At 46.3% G+C, this 21,231-nt stretch overlaps 1 non-coding gene across 1 annotated transcript; it reads left to right on the top strand.

The window, feature by feature from the left end:
- The first annotated feature begins 17,845 nt into the window (after positions 1–17,845).
- Positions 17,846–17,920, top strand: Trnat-ugu. Its single transcript has one exon. It is a non-coding gene; the product is annotated as a tRNA-Thr (tRNA).
- The last annotated feature ends 3,311 nt before the right edge of the window (positions 17,921–21,231 follow it).

Raw genomic sequence — 21,231 nt, 5'->3', positions numbered from 1 at the left:
TAGGTGGGCCAACAAGGAAAACTACAAGGTAACGGCGACGTAACATCGGTACACAAGATAAGATTGAAGGCAAAATTATTTATTCCTTAAAACATTGATGTAGTGCATCTATAGACTGCTGTTGCATGCTAACTATGTACAATTGCTTGTGAAATACTACACGTTTCATAACAGACTCGCGTGCCCACTCGGTCCGCGGAGACAATTTCTATGGACCGTGCCCAAATTTTAATCACATGAGTCAAAGAAAATTCACAAATACACAAAAATTACCAAGATCCGGAAAAGATTAGAAGCATACACACACAGTTGTAGGCACATAAACATTCACACTGAACCGAGGGCACTTCAACATATGCAACTCCTTTGTGCCGCGTTCCTCTCACGGATCAAAGTCAAGACTGCATTGGGAATCAAACTGAAAGTCTACAAAAGCCTTGCATTCCCTGCTGCAACCCAGCAAGTAAATCTTTATAAGACGAAATTCGACACCAAAAGCTAAAAGCTCCCCTCTCTATGTGACAACGCGCCACGCGGTCAGTCCAACTCACCCTTCTTCGACTGGAGCACAGCTGTGTACGCTTCCCGTACCGGCGGCAGACTGCCTCCCGCTTCTCCAGCCTCTTCCACGCTCCGCGTGGACCGGAAAACCCCAGGATGCCATTTCCGCCACCAACCTAACGCAGGTGGATTTCTCACAAGTAGCGGAAACCTCTTTGCCGACTTGACCACTACGAGAGTTGGCAATGAAAGGTGGCTACAGGACCCTTTCACCGGCACACAGAACTTGGACAGCAATGGCCAACCAGCTGGTCCAACTAACTTACAATGATGTGAGCAGTTGTAGTTAAGACCGAAAAAGAGAGGAACAGAGAAACAAAACAGCTTCAAATGTCATTTAATTTTTAAAGAGAGTGAAATAATATTCGGCAAAACTCCAGCATTACCGCGCTTCTTAGGTGACCAGCGTACTGCAAAAGCATACTGCAGGAATTTCATCGTATTGTTGAATACAGACACCACTGAAGGTATTAATTACAGTCAATCGTCTGGTAATCTCTAAGCTCCTTGCTTATCCCAATGTGGAACTTCCGGAACTCTCGTATGCTACGTCGATAACGAGTCGATCAACAACAGGATCCACAAAGCCAGCTACGACCCGCATTTTCTCCTCTTCTTTTATGACGTGCCCTTCTATATCACACCAGAATTCGGCATTGGCACGTGAAAAAGGCCGGCCGCGGTGGTCTAGCGGTTCTAGGCGTGCAGTCCGAAACCGCGCGACTGCTACGGTCGCAGGTTCGAATCCTGCCTCGGGCATGGATGTGTGTGATGTCGTTAGGTTAGTTAGGTTTAAGTAGTTCTAAGTTCTAGGGGACTGATGACCACAGATATTAAGTCCCATAGTGCTCAGAGCCATTTGAACCTTTTTTTTTTTTTTTTTTTTTTTTTTGAACGTGAAAAAGCTGCGTCTGTTTGTTCCAGTAAGTCTGGCAGCTTAACAGTCTTGTTATTTCTCGAGCCACATACCTTCAATTGGCTTCAGATCAGTTCTGTTGGGTTCATATTGTAATGGTACAGTGGCAAATGTAAAAATGCAGCCTTTCTACAGTGTGCTCTATGCTGTAAAAACTATTGTTTCTATGACACTGATCACTCTTGTTCGTGTAGGACTGCATCTGTGGTATAAAATACTGAACATAGTCCAAATATAGGGTACTTTGTTCTTCGTTTATGTCAGAAAAGATTAAATTGTTATGTTTCCTTAATTTAAGCAACCTTTATTAACAATCTTTCATAAAATATAGATAATTAAGAATTTACTAATATACACTCCTGGAAATGGAAAAAAGAACACATTGACACCGGTGTGTCAGACCCACCATACTTGCTCCGGACACTGCGAGAGGGCTGTACAAGCAATGATCACACGCACGGCACAGCGGACACACCAGGAACCGCGGTGTTGGCCGTCGAATGGCGCTAGCTGCGCAGCATTTGTGCACCGCCGCCGTCAGTGTCAGCCAGTTTGCCGTGGCATACGGAGCTCCATCGCAGTCTTTAACACTGGTAGCATGCCGCGACAGCGTGGACGTGAACCGTATGTGCAGTTGACGGACTTTGAGCGAGGGCGTATAGTGGGCATGCGGGAGGCCGGGTGGACGTACCGCCGAATTGCTCAACACGTGGGGCGTGAGGTCTCCACAGTACATCGATGTTGTCGCCAGTGGTCGGCGGAAGGTGCAGTGCCCGTCGACCTGGGACCGGACCGCAGCGACGCACGGATGCACGCCAAGACCGTAGGATCCTACGCAGTGCCGTAGGGGACTGCACCGCCACTTCCCAGCAAATTAGGGACACTGTTGCTCCTGGGGTATCGGCGAGGACCATTCGCAACCGTCTCCATAAAGCTGGGCTACGGTCCCGCACACCGTTAGGCCGTCTTCCGCTCACGCCCCAACATCGTGCAGCCCGCCTCCAGTGGTGTCGCGACAGGCGTGAATGGAGGGACGAATGGAGACGTGTCGTCTTCAGCGATGAGAGTCGCTTCTGCCTTGGTGCCAATGATGGTCATATGCGTGTTTGGCGCCGTGCAGGTGAGCGCCACAATCAGGACTGCATACGACCGAGGCACACAGGGCCAACACCCGGCATCATGGTGTGGGGAGCGATCTCCTACACTGGCCGTACACCACTGGTGATCGTCGAGGGGACACTGAATAATGCACGGTACATCCAAACCGTCATCGAACCCATCGTTCTACCATTCCTAGATCGGCAAGGGAACTTGCTGTTCCGACAGGACAATGCACGTCCGCATGTATCCCGTGCCACCCAACGTGCTCTAGAAGGTGTAAGTCAACTACCCTGGCCAGCAAGATCTCCGGATCTGTCCCCCATTGAGCATGTTTGGGACTGGATGAAGCGTCGTCTCACGCGGTCTGCTCGTCCAGCACGAACGCTGGTCCAACTGAGGCGCCAGGTGGAAATGGCATGGCAAGCCGTTCCACAGGACTACATCCAGCATCTCTACGATCGTCTCCATGGGAGAATAGCAGCCTGCATTGCTGCGAAAGGTGGATATACACTGTACTAGTGCCGACATTGTGCATGCTCTGTTGCCTGTGTCTATCTGCCTGTGGTTCTGTCAGTGTGATCATGTGATGTATCTGACCCCATGAATGTGTCAATAAAGTTTCCCCTTCCTGGGACAATGAATTCACGGTGTTCTTATTTCAATTTCCAGAAGTGTATTTTAAATGAAAACAGGAATTTTGAGTGCAATACGTAATTAGAAACAAGAAGACGCGCATTATTCATACAAAATGTTGATGAATTTTACAGTTAAGAGATGTATGTATTTCAAATTGAACGAAAAATAAGTTGACCAAGGCGTCAATAAACCATCTATATTACGGCCAACCCTGACCTTCCTTCTAATTTTACGTATATGGTCGTTGTGCATCCAGCACCCTATGGAGTCGCCAATCAACTAAATAAGGCTCTGCCTCCCGAGAAAGACGTCTGTTCTAATCGACGTCTGGATCACAAGAGAGAGAAGCAACTTTGTTGGGCACTGAAGAATGCGCCAGCGTCCAGCCAAGTCACCTGTAGCCCACGCACTCTGTTGGATAATACCGATGGCGTGAATTCGCTAGCAATCTCAGCAGCGGACTGAAGGCGCCTCGTGTCAGCAGCTTTAACCGGACAGAACTGCCGTTGTTCTGAAAGTCAGGCAACTTGTGTCATGTAGGCGCAGCCGAAGTTGCTCTAGGAGAACACTTGTAAAGATTTTACTGCGGCTTTGAAATAAAAATTTTTATGTATATACTAAGATGGTATCTGTTCTTTCGGACAATACGTTGAGAATGTGGGTTTCGCGGGAGGCGTACAGAGATAAATCCCTGCAATCGCACTATCCGCTGTGTCCTTGGTGGCTCAGATATATAGAGCGTCTGCCATGTAAGCAGGAGATCCCGGGTTCGAGTTCCGGTCGGGGCACACATTTTCATCTGTCCCTGTTGACGTATGTCAACTCCTGTAAGCAGCTAAGGGTGTTCATTTCATTGTAAAAATTTTTTTATGCCAATTCTCCAAATACTCCTTGACTGGCTGCCAGTCTGTACACAAGCAAGACTACAAATGTCATTGCTGCTCTAACCTGGAGCCGAGCGACCGCTACGGTCGCAGGTTCGAATCCTGCCTCGGGCATGGATGTGTGTGATGTGCTTAAGTTCTAGGCGACTGGACCGAGCCAGGTGGCGCAGTGGTTAGACACTGGACTCGCATTCGGGAGGACGACGGTTCAATCCCGCGTCCGGCCATCCTGATTTAGAGTTTCCGTGATCTCCCTAAATCGCTCCAGGCAAATGCCGGGATGGTTCCTCTGAAAGGGCACGGCCGACTTCCTTCCCCATCCTTCCCTAATCCGATGAGACCGATGACCACGCTGTCTGGTCTCCTTCCCCAAACAACCAACCTTCTCTCTAGGTGACTGATGACCTCAAAAGTTAAATCGCATAGTTCTCAGAGCCATTTGAACCATTTTGATTTTGCTCTAACCATACCTCTCGGAAATCGCGATGTATTCGGAAAAAATAAATTTGATGTTCTGTTTTCTTATTAGACTTAGAAAGCTCTCAAACATGCCTATGAACTGTGTGCATAGTCTGTACTAATCCTGTATAAAATGTGAAGGAATGGTTTTGTTACAAAACGGTAGGAAAAGCCATGGCTAAGCCGATCAGTATCGCAGCGAGGTGTTTCCGATCGGAGCCTCCCCCACTCTTGCGGCTTCCTTCGACGATCGGAAAAGCCAACGTTAAAATATTCGTCGTCAGAAACACCACGTTGACGTCTCGGGTCGCGAAGTTCACGGTCGTGAAACCCGCGAACCCGCTCTCTCTAACAGCGACTGTTGTGAAGCAGTGCTTCCGACGGCGCAGTACACTCGTACGCAAACAGCCGCCGTTGCGCCGGCGCGCACGTCTGCCCACGCGACCTTAATACGCGAGCAACCCGCTGCCCGCCACCCAACTCGGCTGTGCGCATGCGCAGTCAGCCGCTGGCGGTGGCGCTGCCGCTCGGTCACCCGAGACGCGGCCGTCACGGCGCTGGGCCGCCGCCGGCGCGCCGCATTCCCGCCGCCTCGGGTTACTCGGCAAATAAAAACCTATTAGCCAGCCGGGTGGCCGCGCCGGCCGCACCTGTGTTTGTCCAGACGGCCGTTTTTACGGCTCAACCCTTTTGAGTGGGCGCGGGGTTGCCCTGGCCGCGTATACAAGAGGGCGCCGACGCGACGGCCCGAGAACACGCCCGCCACCGAGCGAGCCCTGCGCGGCAAATGACTTTCTAGGGTGCTACCCGGTTCCGCTTCTTAGAGATGCTGTGCATCATTTAAGTAAGTTTCTAAGAAAGGAGCCACGAAAGGAGAGACCAAGGTGTCCTTAATGAACAAGACATTCTGAGAACGGTTGAGACACGGCCATAGCTGACGTCTCATCGAGTTTAACCGGAACTTCTTGAGCTTTTTCGCTACTGTAAATTCGGTAGGATCGGGAGGACTTGTCCCGTAACATACACTACTGGCCATTAAAAGTGCTACACTACGAAGATGACGTGCTACAGACGCGAAATTTAACCGACAGGAAGAAGATGATGTGATTTGCAAATTATTAGCTTTTCAGACCATCCACACAAGGTTGGCGCCGGTGGCGACACCTACAACGTGATGACATGAGGAAAGTTTCCAACCGATTTCTCATACACAAACAGCAGTTGACCGGCGTTGCCTGCTGAAACGTTTTTCTTATGCCTCGTGCAAGGATGACAAATGCGTACCATCACGTTTTCGACTTTGATAAAGGTCGGATTGTAGCCTATCGCGATTGCGGTTTATCGTATCGCGACATTGCTGCTCGCGTTGGTCGAGATCCAATGACTGTTAGCAGAATATGGAATCGGTGGGTTCAGAAGGGTAATACGGAACGCTGTGCTGGGTCCCAATGGCCTCGTATCACTAGCAGTCGAGATGACAGGCATCTTATTCACATGGCTGTAACGGATCGTGCAGGCACGTATCTATCCCTGAGTCAACAGATGGGGACGTTTGCAAGACAACAACCATCAGCACGAACAGTTCGACGAAGTTTACAGCAGCATGGACTATCAGCTCGGAGGCCATGGTTGCGGTTACCCTTGACGCTGCATCACAGACAGGAGCGCCTGCGATGGTGTACTCAACGACGAACCTGGGAGCACGAATGCCAAAACGTCATTTTTTTCAGATGAATCCAGGTTCTGTTTACAGCATCATGATGGTCGCATCCGTGTTTGGCGACATGGCGGTGAACTCACATTGGAAGCGTGTATTCGTCAACGCCATACTGGCGTATCACCCGGCGTGATGGTATGGGGTGCCATTGGTTACACGTCTTGGCCACTTCTTGTTCGCATTGACGGCACTTTGAAAAGTGGACGTTACATTTCAGATGTGTTACGACCCGTGGCTCTACCCTTAATTCGATCCCTGCGAAACCCTACATTTCAGTAGGATAATGCACGACCGCATGTTTGCAGGTCCTGTACGCGCCTTTCTGGATACATAACATGTTCGACTGCTGCCCTGGCCAGCACATTCTCCAGATCTCTCACCAACTGAAAACGTCTGCTCAATGGTGGCCGAGCAACTGGCTCGCCACAATACGCCAGTCACTACTCTTGATGAACTGTGGTATCGTGGTGAAGCTGCATGGGCAGCTGTACCTGTGCACCCCATTCAAGTTCTGTTTGACTCAGTGCCCAGACTTATCAAGGCCGTTACTACGGCCAGAGGTGGTTGTTCTGGGTACTGATTTCTCAGGATCTATGCATCCAAATTGCAGGAAAATGTAATCACATGTCAGTTGTAGTATAATATATTTTTCCAGTGAATACCCGTTTATGATCTGCATTTCTTCTTGGTGGAGCAATTTTAATGGCCAGCAGTGTGTGTATGAGGCTGTTTCGAAAAAATATCCTCCACGCAATTTGGAACTAAGCAAGGGAAGGTAAGAGGGAGAACTAGAAGACAATACTCTTAACATTTCATGCAGCCAACCTCCAGACGAGGCTAATATACAGAAGATTGGAAAAGAGAACTGAGGATCTATTAGACGACGATCAGCTTGGCCTTAGGAAAGGGAAAGGTACCAGAGAGGTAGTTCTGATGTTGCGCTTTATAATGGAAACAAGACTGAAGAAAAATCATTACACGTTCATTGGACATGCTGACCTAGAAAAAGCCTTCGGAAGTGTAAAATGGTCCAAGATGTTTGAATTTCTGAAACAATAGGGGTAAGATGTAGAGAAAGGCGGGTAACACACAATTTGTGCCAGAACCAAGAGGGAACAGTAAGGATGGGAGATGGACAAAGTGCTCAGACTGGAAAGGGTGTAAGACAGGGGTACAGTCTTTCGCCTCTTCTGTTCAATCTACAAAACTAAAAAGCAATTACAAATATAACTGAAAGATTCGAGAGTGAGATTTAACTTCAGGGTGAAGAGATTCGCTGATGACATTGGTATCCTCAGTGAAAACAAAGAAGAAGTGGACAATCTGCTGATTGGAGTGAACAGTCTAACCAGCACAGGGTATGGACTGAGAGTAAACCGGCAAAAGATAAAAGCGATGACAAGTAGCAGAAATGAGAATAGCGAGAAACTTAACATCAAAAATGGTGGTCACGAAGTAGACGAAGCAAAACTCATTTTGGACGAAGCAAGGAGGACGTGAAAAGTGAACTAGTACAGACAAAGAGGGTATTCCCGGCCAAAAGAAGTCTGCTGGTGTCAAACACAGACATTGATTTCAGGAAGAAATTTCTGAGAAAGTACGTTTGGAGCGCGACATTGCTTGGCAGTGAATCATGGACAGTGGGAAAACTGGAACAGAGAGGGGTCGAAGCGTTTGATGCGTATTGCTACAGAAGAATGTTGAAAATTAAATGGGCTGCTAAGGTGTGGAATGAGAAGGTTCGCCTTAGAAACGGCAAAGAAAGGAACTTACATAAAACACTGACAAGAAGAAGGGACAGGGTGACAGGACGTGTGTTAAGGCATCAGGGAATAACATCCATGGTACTGGAACGAGGTGTAGAGAGCAAAATCTGAAGGTGGAAGACAAAGATTGGAATACACCCAATAAATAATTGAGGACGTAGGGCGCAAATGCTACTCTGAGGTAAAGAGGTTGGCACAGCAGAGGAACTCGATGCGAGCCGCATGAAATTAGTCAGCGAGACTGGTGCCGAAAAAAATAATTGAAGCCGGACGTAAGTGTATGTGTTTCGCCAAGTCGGCGCGGGCGAGCAGGGGGTCAGCGATATAATCAGTCCTCTCACCTTTCGTGAGCGGAGGCAAGCGTTATAATCATCACTACAGTTGCCACCCTCAGAAAGGCTTTTGGAGGAAATTTTTCTTGACTGTTATTCAGTGAATACGCACTCTTGGTCAGTACAGGGTACCTCTCGGAAGATTGGAGGTAAACGGTTGGTTTTCCGAAAAGTAGCATGGAGGAGCACTCTTGCCGCTGCCGTCGATCTAACCACACATGGCTATCCGGAGATCGCTGTTGTATTACGTCATGTTGCTCCTTCGCTGTGCAAAGAGCTGCTGTCGTTTCCACACACCCTGCAGTTCAGTTGCTGTGGCTCAGCGCGGCCACGCGAGCTAATTTATTGCATTTAATTCGCTTCGCATTGTCGATTTGGAGACACGAGATACAACATGTCCTATGAACAAAGGAACTTAGTACACACTCTGGAGCAAGCCAAGTCATTTTTCCGCAAATTAAGGTTTTGATGTTTATAAATGATTTTCCAATTTAGTTACTTGTGGCATTTGTAATATGCGTTTTGAGAGCCCACATGTTCACAAGTCAGTTCTGTTTCCTCGAGTATCCGATAGATAATTTCCTTGACCTTTAACACTGGCAACTTACTCGAGAGTGTTTGTGACTATAGAGAGCATCCTAGAATGATTGATAGAATTTTTAACGAAATGTGGTCGTAAAATGATTGGAGAGTATAAAGGTCTGAAGTTAAATCAGTTTTAGAACTTCTGCTGAAATTAGAATTAATGTCTTATTCCATATGACCATCAGAATCCATGAGTGTCAATTTGACACGAATGTGGTGCCCAGTCTGTGCAACTAGAGCATGGTTAAATCTCTTAAAATGATGATACAACTTGGTTCGTGATAATATAATAGGTAAGAAGGGTCCTACAATATCTAATAAACTCTGGATTGCTTTGCCCGTTGGCGCACTTTAATGTGAACAAAAGTATCCAGACAACCTCAAAAACATACGTTTTTCATATTAGGTGCATTGTGCAGCCACCTGCTGCCAGATACTCCATATCAGCGACCTCGGTAGTCGTTAGACATAATAAGAGAGCGGAATGAAGCGATCCGCAGAACTCACGGACTTCGAACGTGGGCAGGTGCTTGTCACTTGTGTCATACGTCTGTACGCGAGATTTCCACACTCCTAAACACCCCTAGGTCCGCTGTTTCCGATGTGATAGTGAAGTGGAAACGTGAAGGGACACGTACAGCACCAAAAGCGTACAGGCCGACCTCGTCTGTTGACTGACAGACACCGCCGACAGTTGAAGATGGTCGTAATGTGTAATAGGCAGACATCTATTCAGACCGTCACACAGGAATTCCAGACTGCATCAGGATCCACTGCAACTACTATGAAAGTTAGGTGGGAGATGAGAAAACTCGAACGGCTACTCATAAACTACACATCAATCTGGTAAATGACGAACGACGCTTCGCTTGGTGTAAGGAGGGTAAACTTTGGACGACTGAACAGTGGAAAAACGTTGTATGGAGTGACGAATCACGGTATACAATATGACGATCCGATGGCAGGGTGTCAATATGGCGAATGCCCGGTGAACGTCATCTGCCAGCGTGTGTGGTACCAACAGTAAAATTCGAAGGCTGTTACGGTGTGGTCGTGTTTTTCATGGAGGGACTTGCACCCCTTGTTGTTTTGCGTGGCACTATCACAGCACAGGTCTGCATTGATGTTTTAAAGCACCTTCTTGCTTCCGACTGTTGAAGAGTAATTCGGGGATGGTGACTGCATCTTTCAACATGATCGAGTACCTGTTGATAATGTACGGCCTGTGGCGGAGTGCTAATCCTACAATAACATCCCTGTAATGGGCTGACCTGCACAGAGTCCTGACCTGAATCCTGTAGAACACCTTTGAGAACTTTGGAACGCCGACTTCGTGGCAGGCCTCACCGACCGCTACTCAGTGCAGCACTCAGTGAAGAACGGGTTGCCATTCCCCAAGAAACCTTCCAACACCTGATTGAACGTATGCCTGCGAGAGTGGAAGCTGTGATAAAGGCTAAGGATGGGCCAACACCATATTGAATTCCAGCATTACCGATGGAGGGCTCCACGAACTTGTAAGACAGGTGTTCGGATAATTTTGATCACATAGTGTATAGTCAGATTGCGTGAATAATCCAGTATAGATGGAAAGTATGTAACCACATTTGTGGCAATAAATTGTCAGGTCACCTAGTAAAATGTGCTGTACGGGCGTGCTAAGTAAAATAACAGACAGTGTAAATGAAATGTTTAATAAACGAAGAGTGTCAAGTTGCTCCTTCACGTCGAAAAAATTAAGTAATCTTTATGTTTTGGTGGGTACATGTCCGAATTTCTGGCGCAAATAGAGGTCGCCACACCGTAGCACGCCGCTAGAGGAGGCAAAACAAAGCGCGACAGCTAGGTGACAAACTGTCGTACGTTACAAACAGCTGAAATGTTGCAGTTATGTGAAGACAAAGCAAACGGCTAAAGAACTCGTATGTATTAGCCTGATCGGTTGCTACATTTCCACTGCTGTAAAAAAGGAATTAAAAGGCAGCAATTGTATCAAATTCTTCATTATCTTTTTCTCTGCCTGTGTTTTACCATATTTTTTCCAGGCCAGAGAGGAAGATTACGCTGGGAACCGACACTGAGAGGGTTTCATTTTCATTTTTGTTACATTTGATATTCAGCAGACAATGTACCTTTAACCACTTTTCCTTAAACGTGGATGATCGCGGGATTGAATGAGTGTGGGTGTAATAGCAAACGCATCCAATTTCGTGGATTCAAGTGGACTTTCTTGGTCCATCTTTGCAGCCGATTTTAATCTTTGAAGCTGGCTTGAAGCATTACTGGGGTGCGAACCGCACAATAACCCTGGGTTCGGTTTGGAGTGGTGGGTGGGTGGACTGTTGTGGCCTGTTGTGGGGTGGTGAACCACTAAGGGCTACGGAGGGACGAAGCCTCTCCGTCGTTTCTAGGTCCCCGGTTTCATACACGCATACATACATACACACATAATTAGGCTTACGTGTCTTCATATTTTCAAGGTGACAAAGCATTATGACTACCGTCCTATACATTGATCAGCCAGAATATTATGACCAACGAGTTACTATCCTTATAAACCCGTCAAAGTGATAGGAGCGTCATCTGGCGAGGAATTACTGGTAGTCAGACGCACACACAGTTAATGTAGTATCAGTGAGTGTGCTGTCCGTGCTTAAATGGGAAAGGAGCACGATCTATCTGAGTTTGACTGAGGGCAGATTGTGATGGCCCGCAGGAGCGGCAGCAGCATTCCGGAAACTGCACGACTTGTCGGGTGATCGATACGTGACGAAAACAGGTTAAAACCACGTCCAGATGTCGTTGAGTTGGGTGGCCAATCCTCATTACAGATACCGGATGTCGTAGGCTGTTGTGTTGTTGTGGTCTTCAGTCCTGAGACTGGTTTGATGCAGCTCCCCATGCTACTCTATCCTGTGCAAGCTTCTTCATCTCCCAGTACCTACTGCAACCTACATCCTTCTGAATCTGCTTAGCGTATTCATCTCTTGGTCTCCCCCTACGATTTTTACCCTTCACGCTGCCCTCCAATACTAAATTGGTGATCCCTTGATGCCTCAGAACATGTCCTACCAACCGATCCCTTCTTCTGGTCAAGTTGTGCCACAAACTTCTCTTCTCGCCAATCCTATTCAATACTTCCTCATTAGTTATGTGATCTACCCATCTAATCTTCAGCATTCTTCTGTAGCACCACATTTCGAAAGCTTCTATTCTCTTCTTGTCCAAACTATTTACCGTCCATGTTTCACATCCATACATGACTACACTCCATACAAATACTTTCAGAAATGACTTCCTGACACTTAAATCTATACTCGATGTTAACAAATTTCTCTTCTTCAGAAACGCTTTCCTTGGCATTGCCAGTCTACATTTTATATCCTCTCTACTTCGACCATCATCAGTTATTTTGTTCCCCAAATAGCAAAACTCCTTTACTACTTTAAGTGTCTCATTTCCTAATCTAATACCCTCAACATCACCCGACTTAATTCGACTACATTCCATTATCCTCGTTTTGCTTTTGTTGATGTTCATCTTATATCCTCCCTTCAAGACACCATCCATTCCGTTCAACTGCTCTTCCAAGTCCTTTGCTGTCTCTGACAGAATTACAATGTCATCGGCAAACCTCAAAGTTTTTATTTGTTCTCCATGGATTTTAATACCTACTCCAAATTTTCCTTTTGTTTCCTTTACTGCTTGCTCAATATACAGATTGAATAACATCGGGGAGAGGCTACAACCGTGTCTTACTCCCTTCCCAACCACTGCTTCCCTTTCATGTCCCTCGATACTTATAACTGCCATCTGGTTTCTGTACAAATTGTAAATACCCTTTCGCTCCCTGTATTTTACCCCTGCCAGCTTTAGAATTTGAAAGAGAGTATTCCAGTCAACATTATCAAAAGCTTTCTCTAAGTCTACAAATGCTAGAAACGTAGGTTTGCGTTTTCTTAATCTTTCTTCTAAGATAAGTCGTAAGGTCAGTATTGCCTCATGTGTTCCAGTATTTCTACGGAATCCAAACTGATCTTCCCCGAGGTCGGCTTCTACTAGTTTAGTAGGCTAGGCAGATGTATAAAACAGGACAGGCAGCGAACTGTGGCGGAACTAACATCAGACTTTAACGGTGGGCAGAGTACAAGTCTGAATACAAAGTGCACCGAACACTCCTAACGATGGGCCTCCGCAGCCGACCAGCCATGCATTTGCGAAAATGAAATGGCTCTGAGCACTATGGGACTTAACATCTGCGGTCATCAGTCCTCTAGAACTTAAAACTACTTAAACCTAACTAACCTAAGGACATCAGACACATCCATGCCCGAGGCAGGATTCGAACCTGCGACCGTAGCGGTCGCGCGGTTCCAGACTGTAGCGCCTAGAACCGCTCGGCCACACCGGCCGGCTTGCATTTGCGAATGTTATCACCATGACATCGGCAACCACGAGTGAATGGGGCTCGTGACCATCGGCACTGGACTTTGGTTCAGTGGCAGAGCTTGTGTGGTTTCACGAATATACCTTCTTCATCATGCCGATGCGAGGGCGTGAACCCATCGTCTTCCAGAGAACAGCTCCTTGACATTTGTAATGTGGGTGGCCGAATTATGCTCTGGGAAACAATCACATGGGCATCTATGTGTCCAGTGGACCTCGTGTAGGGCATCGTGATGGACAAGGAGTATACCCCTTCGTGACGATCGTGTTTCCCGACTCCAGTGACATTTTTCAACACGATAACGCACCATGTCACAAGGCCATGAGTGTGCTGGAGTGGTTCTAGGAACATAGTGGCGAGTTCCAGTAGATTTGCTGGTCCCCCGACCCACCGGATCTGAACGCTATCGAACACATATGGGATGTGACTGAACTTGGCGTCAGAGCTCACCGTTCCGTTCACTCAAATTTAGGAGAATTAGGTGACTTGTGTGTGCAGATGTGGTGCCAACTCACTCCAGCGACCCACCAAGGCGTGACTGCTTCCAGGCCACGACGCGGTGCCGCTGTTGTCAGTGCCAAAGGTGCACATTAGCCAAGTGGTCATAACGTTCCAGTGTGGATGTAGATGCTGATGTAGATGTACGTCTGCTCAGAGCTTTCTTTTCAGTTTCATTCCCTCAATAGTTTCGTTCTCAGAGTAAAAACGTTTAGCAGCCGCTATACAAACTAGAGTTAATGAAAAATGTACAGTGATACGATCTGCGTTGCTCAACGAAACTTCACGTGCCGCGATGAAGCGTCTTCAGTGCGCGCAGCTTCTGTGAGGGGCCGTGCCACACATCTGCGAACGGGCGCAACGTCCGCCTCGCGCAAGCGGCCGTGCGCGCGCTGCGTTGTCCCTCCTTTGGCACGGCGACACACGCATTTCATTTTCCGGGGCGTGCCGGCGCTCCCCGCTTTAATCTCGGTCGGAAGGCCCGTCGTAATCACGGCGCCGGGTGGCGGAAGTCATCCTGCAGCGGCCGTGAACTCCCGCGGTCCGCTATCTGCCATCTCGGCCCTCCAATGCGCTCAATGGCCGTCCGTCTGATAAACCGGGAGGTGGGGCGCGCCGGCCGCTTTGAGCGCCGCCTCACAGGAATTCCGGACTCCGACAGCCGGCCGGAGCCACTCGCTACCGGCTACCGGGAGCTCAGCGGCGTGGAGCGCCCAGGGACCATCCTCTGACGGCAGTGGTGCACCTGCTGCAACACTGTGTCCGAGTCCTGTTAGCTTCTTCCGAGCTATACAGGGTGTTTCACAATCCATGTTACACACCTCTACTGTAGAGGGGACATACGTAGGAAACCATGTCCGGAAACGACATCCAACGACGCTACAGGGCGTCGAACTCAAAGGCGCCGGGGCCAGTGAATGTATTTATATACACAGGGCAATTCCGTGATGATGTTCTAAACTTTTTAGGATGATGGAGTAGGTAAGAGTCCCTGTACCGGGAACGAACGAGTCTAAAGTTGTAAGACGTGTATATTTCTATTGTCTATTGTCAAACTACAATTTATGAAAGATGATTACATTTTATTAGTAGGATTAAGTAGGAATAATCAAAATTTGTCATGTTGGAAATAATTGTGGTAGCAGGGAATATCTGCACCAAAGTATTGTCGATATAATTTTAAAAAGGGCGAGAGAAACCGCGTACGGATACATTTTAAGAAAAGAGCGGGAAAGACATTTTGTAATGGTAGCAGAGATTGTCTGCACCGGAAAGCATTGTTGGCAGGAGAGACCGCACTTTAGCGTTCGTAGGAAGCCAGTAGTAAGCGAGATGTGAAGCGAGTTTGTAGCAGGTCTGAACCTAGAGGTTGAGAGGAGTAGTGTGCCTGCCAGCCACCAGCTGTGATTTACAAGAGATTATAAACAGATGTACAGAGACATTAACTGACTATTATGATAAGAGGAACTAATATTATTGAATTATTTTCTTTCCGAAACTCAAGACTACTTAAGGTATGTTTGCGCAATGCTAGTTGTAAGATTATTGTAAAAAGTAAGTCCCATTTGAAGGTTTGTAAAATCATTTCATTACCAACAGTAAATATTTGAAGCGTTTACAGAATATAATTAATTTTTGCCAGCAATGTTGTATTACTGATTACAATCCATCCCAAAAACCATCAACATAAAACTTTGCAAAAATTTTATTGTTGTCAAGAAAAAGTGTAACTATGAATCACGTAGCTTCAGTCAAATTAATTAAAGAATAACGTCAGCTTTGCTAATAAAGAATAACGTCAGCTTTAGTAATAAATACAGCCACCAGCAGTTAATAGAGTATAGTAAACCAGAGTAAGTATATTCATGTCGCAGTTCGATGTAGCAGTCAGATGGCGATCCAGTAACAGTAAAAAAAAGGTAAGGAACAGTTGTGGGTTATTGCAGATAACGACTGAGGGCCACGACGACGACACATTCTATGTTTCGTCGAAATAATCAGAAAATCACTTTTAATAAGCAGCAATTAAATTTGTATGCGAAGATTGAGAAAGAGAATAAATTTCAAAGGGAAGATTTAATTTGTTATTACTAAGCAAGAGATAGAAATCCTAAGGGAAGGTTACATACGTTAGTGTATATGGGAAGGTTGCGTAACAAAAGAGGTATAGAGGAGACGGGAAGGTTTCAAAGTCATAAGCGAAACCCGTTCTGATACGTGTGGCACTGGAATAAATTTACTGGTGCTGTCATTCCTAAGACTGTAGGGTGGACAACTTTCACAGTTGGTAATATGGACCGAAACAAACAAGGGCTATAAAATGCAAAAATGGTTCTAATGGCTCTAAGCACTATGGGACTTAACATCTGAGGTCATCAGTCCCCTAGACTTAGAACTATTTAAACCTAACTAACCTAAGGACATCACACACATCCATGCCCGAGGCAGGATTCAAACCTGCGACCATAGCAGCAGCGCGGTTCCGGACTGAGGCGCCTAGAAGCGCTCGGTCATAGCGGCCGGCTATCAAGGTGAAATTTATCACATACACAGCCACTGTTCTTGGACGTCTACGAGCTAATAACGACAAAAACTGTGAAAAATGACGGAAACTGCTTATGGCGGTCTCTTGTCTGCCTTTCTTGACGTGATTCTAAAATCAGTTCAAAAATTTGTTCGAATGGCTCTAAGCACTACGGGACTTAACATCTGAGGTCATCAGTCCCCTAGACTTAGAATTAACCTAAGGACATCACACACATCCATGCCCGAGGCAGAATTCGAACCTGCAACCGTAGCAGCAGTGCGGTTCCGGACTGAAGCACCTAGAACCGCTCGGCCACAACAGCCGGCTATAAAATGCATACCTTAAAAACTATGACCACTGGTTCAATAGAAAAGATGCGTTTCGCAGTAGCGAAGATGAACAGGTGCTCATAGTTCCTCAGGTATGCCTTTTCAGCCCATGTTTAATGGACATTTTTCATCATGGTTCATATTACCTCTTCTGAAAGTTGCCTACCCTACAATCCTAGCAGGAACAGCATCAATACATGTATTTCACTGTCAGAGGTATCAGAACGGTTGCCGCTTATAACTTTAGACTCGTTCGTTTCCGGTTCATGGACACATACCTCAAATTGTTATACTAATCCTTCTCTATCATCCTAGAAAGTTTGTAACACACCACAAAATCGCCACGTAGTTATATACATTTACAGGCGCGGACGCCATTGAAGCTTCGTAGCGTTGTTGGATGACGTTTCCGGACATGAGTTCCTATGTAAAACATGATCTACAAAGTCCCCTGTAAAACCCGTAGAGATCTGCAACATGAATTCTGAAGCAACCTGTATATACATACACAGACATATCTACAAGTCTGAGATTTAGCGCTCCGGAGATGTCGAATGCATATTGTGAAAGTTCAGACGCTAATGGTTCAAATGGCTCTGAGCACTATGGGACTCAACTGCTGAGGTCATTAGTCCCCTAGAACTTAGAACTAGTTAAACCTAACTAACCTAAGGACATCACAAACATCCATGCCCGAGGCAGGAGTCGAACCTGCGACCGTAGCGGTCTTGCGGTTCCAGACTGCAGCGTCTTTAACCGCACGGCCACTTCGGCCGGCTCAGACGCTGTTTTAGTATCACTAATGGAATCTTGTATACATCGATGTTGGAATACTTATATGGATATGGTGTCTGTTCTTTCGGACATGTCCGAGAGAACAGACACCATATCCATCTAAGTATATAGTTCTGGCAATACCGGCCATGACCTTCTTGTACTGTGCGGATGCACACATATTACCCGAACTCTTACGGGACTTGATAAGAATGTCTTCCACGAGTAATGAGTGTGTTGGGGTGGCACGCTACGAATGTAGTGTGTGGAAATACAAGGTGAGAATGTGGGTCTCGCTGGAGTCCCTGTAGCCGCCCTCGGTGGCTCAGATGGATAGAGCGTCTGCCATGTAAGCAGGAGATCCTGGGTTCGAGTCCCGGTCGGGGCACACATTTTCACCTGTCCCCTTGATGTATATCAACGCCCATTAGCAGCTGAAGGTATTAATATAACTCTAATTTCGATGTTGGACTGTCTTTCTGCACTGTGGTTACAAATCTGACTTAGTCTCGCAGTACGTCCTTTACCTGACTTACGATAAAACTTCGTTATGAAGTACATGAAATGTATTCGAAGTTGCGAATGTGGACAGCGAAATTACGGCAATGAAAGCTCATGCCGGACTGGGATTCGAACTAGGATTTGCCGGTTATGACGAGCGGTCGCCTTACCATTACGTTACCCATGAACACTTCAGAGCAACACGCAAACTTCTATATATCGTCAACCACGTGTCTACAAGCTGCACCCTTGTTTCCGTCACGTATAGTCTCGTACAGGGGAGACATTTTAATTGGAAGTCACTTACCCGGCGTCAGCAAATAAATATGATACTGCAGTGCCTTTAGCCGGCCGAAGTGGCCGTGCGGTTAAAGGCGCTGCAGTCTGGAACCGCAAGACCGCTACGGTCGCAGGTTCGAATCCTGCCCCGGGCATGGATGTTTGTGATGTCCTTAGGTTAGTTAGGTTTAAGTAGTTCTAAGTTCTAGGGGACTAATGACCTCAGCAGTTGAGTCCCATAGCGCTCAGAGCCATTTGAACCATTTGAGCAGTGCCTCTGTTGTTCAAAAGTATGATGCTAACCAAAAAATATATAAACAAGTTACGTGGCAGAACAAGTAAGTTGCGATCTGCTAAGAATATGGATCGTGCTACTGCAATTGCGTCATTTACGTTTCCCCAAAATAAGCTCGTCTGCAGCAATCAGTACCTGAAGGCAGCAAAAGACGAAAGGCCCCAGAAGTTCGCAACCTTGAACTCCCGAACTTTTAAAAAACTCCACACGGAGGGAGCGACTCAATGCTACTGACAATGTCAAGAAAGAGGAAATTTTTCCACTCTAGGCATGCATATGCACATTAGCAAAATGGTTCAAATGGCTCTGAGCACTATGGGACTGAACATCTGTGGTCAGCAGTCCCCTAGAACTTAGAACTACTTAAACCTAACTAACCTAAGGACATCACACACATCCATGCCTGATGCAGGATTCGAACCTGCGACCGTAGCGGTCACGCGGTTCCAGACTGAAGCGCACATTAGCAATCAAGAGATTGGTGCTAACATGGAACAGTGGCCCTCTGATTTATCATCCTCTTCTCGCCAAGAACGACGGTGGAGCGACGTATTCGGCTGGAAAATTTTGGAACAAAACCAACCGATTTTCTCACACTATTCGGGCTGCTCTACAGCGGGCTACCATTTGACGTCCGTATAGAGTAGGCAAAATAATCGTGCTCATTTATTCTCTGGGGACAGCAGTAGCGGCTCGGCAATCGGTGTCTCCAGTGAGCAGAGGTGTGGGCTCTTGTCAACAAAAGTTCAGAACGGACTGCGGCTCCAGTTCTGCAAAACTACTCAACTCCCCGGGATCGTTCACCTCTGCTGTTGAGACTCACTGGTGCCAAGCAGCAACTTGAGACCGCTTCGGTAGTGCACCTTCCTAGTGAGAAATACTAAAAAAATTCCTCCCAAGTTAACATGCCGCGCACTATCAGTAAAATAACCACCAGAAAATAAAACAATACCGCATTGTGATAAGCGACAGTCGTATCACATGAAACGTCTTTGTTAGATTCGTTTCATTTTTATTTCGTGCTGTCACCTTCAGTTATTTGTAATTTAGTATCTAACTTCGTGTTTGTCCGCATTCAGTGGCACACAATTACATTAAAGTATCAGTTTTCCCAGTAAGCATCTAATCTTACGTACATCGCCTACATTTTTTGCTCCCAAATTTCCTTTCTCACTTTATCATCTGTATGAATGTGTGATTGAGTGTGTATATTAAATTTATATGTGGTAGGAGTACAGCATCTGGCTGTCTGCTGTGTAGTAACAGTGGAGCCAACGTAGCTTTCTCGTCAAGGCATATTTTCTAATGGATCTGATTCTTGTAATTACCGCAGCTAATGTTAACGTTAATCCGAAGCAAAATTTCGTTTTCGAAGTGCACGTTCTACGCGCTTACAGACAATGGTCATCAAAGTTCGTCAAAGAACTGACCCACATCAGATAGAAACTTAATGCACCACACATTATAAACTTAATTATTTAAAGTTTCATCTAAGTAAAAAGCATAAAGTGCTCTGACATAAATTTATCAGTGACAGGTTGTAATCTCCGGGTTCCCGGGTTCGATTCCCGGCGGGGTCAGGGATTTTCTCTGCCTCGTGATGGCTGGGTGTTGTGTGATGTCCTTAGGTTAGTTAGGTTTAAGTAGTTCTAAGTTCTAGGGGACTGATGACCATAGATGTTAAGTCCCATAGTGCTCAGAGCCATTTTTTGAACAGGTTGTAAAATCACAAACGCGAATACCACACACAGAACAGTTACAATACTTGAAATTGACAAGCAGTTAACTTGGAACCTCAATGAATAATGAGCGACACAATAGATAACGAGCCAAGTCACAGTCAATAAAAAGTGTAGTGAGCTTTTTCGGATTCTGCAGTCTTCATCAAATCATGAAATTCAGCGAGTGACTAAGAATTACAGCAAAACAGACTACATATCTCTGAATATAGCTGATTTGGAGCGCACGACTACAAAACAAAGATAAAACTAAGTTTAAACAGTAACGCGAAGCACAAAATCTAGAAAGGTATGTTATAACACGTAATTTGCCGGTGTACGAAGTACCTTGATCGGTGAAAGCTTCCTTGAATGTGTACAGCACTTTAAATAAATGTACATCAGTGGCGAAACAACTACTAGTAAAAGTAAACAATGCTATTAAACGTTTCTAAAGCTACTAACACAAAATTAAACAAAATTATAGAACCATACCGCTAAGTATGACGACTGCACAGTGGCATTTTCTTCCGCGATGTTTGTTTATCTTGTTGCTGTGCTCGTATTCTCCAGCACTACACCGTAAAATTGATTGTTTGAGTTACTCTCAACGTTTCGCTCTCGTCAAAGAGTTTAAAAAGAAGCGCCTTTTCCTTGGGCTGCGTGTACTGAAAACCTTTTGACGGCAGTTGTAACTGGCTGCAGTCTGCAAATAGCCCAGGGCGCCGGCTGTGTCGGCAACCCGCAGCACAAAAGGCAGCCGCCATCGCTTTTATCCTGGACAATCCACACACAGCTGCCGTCCGACGTAGACGAAGCGCCGCGTTCATTGGCTGAAATGCTTTCTGTTTTCGTTTACGTTGCTTGAGAACATAGTCAAGACTCGCAATCTGTTGCTTCAGCGAA

This window comes from Schistocerca americana, chromosome 1 (genome assembly GCF_021461395.2).
Source record: "Schistocerca americana isolate TAMUIC-IGC-003095 chromosome 1, iqSchAmer2.1, whole genome shotgun sequence".
NCBI classification, from domain to species: Eukaryota; Metazoa; Arthropoda; class Insecta; order Orthoptera; family Acrididae; genus Schistocerca; species Schistocerca americana.
This window is presented reverse-complemented; position numbering and strand designations above follow the sequence as displayed.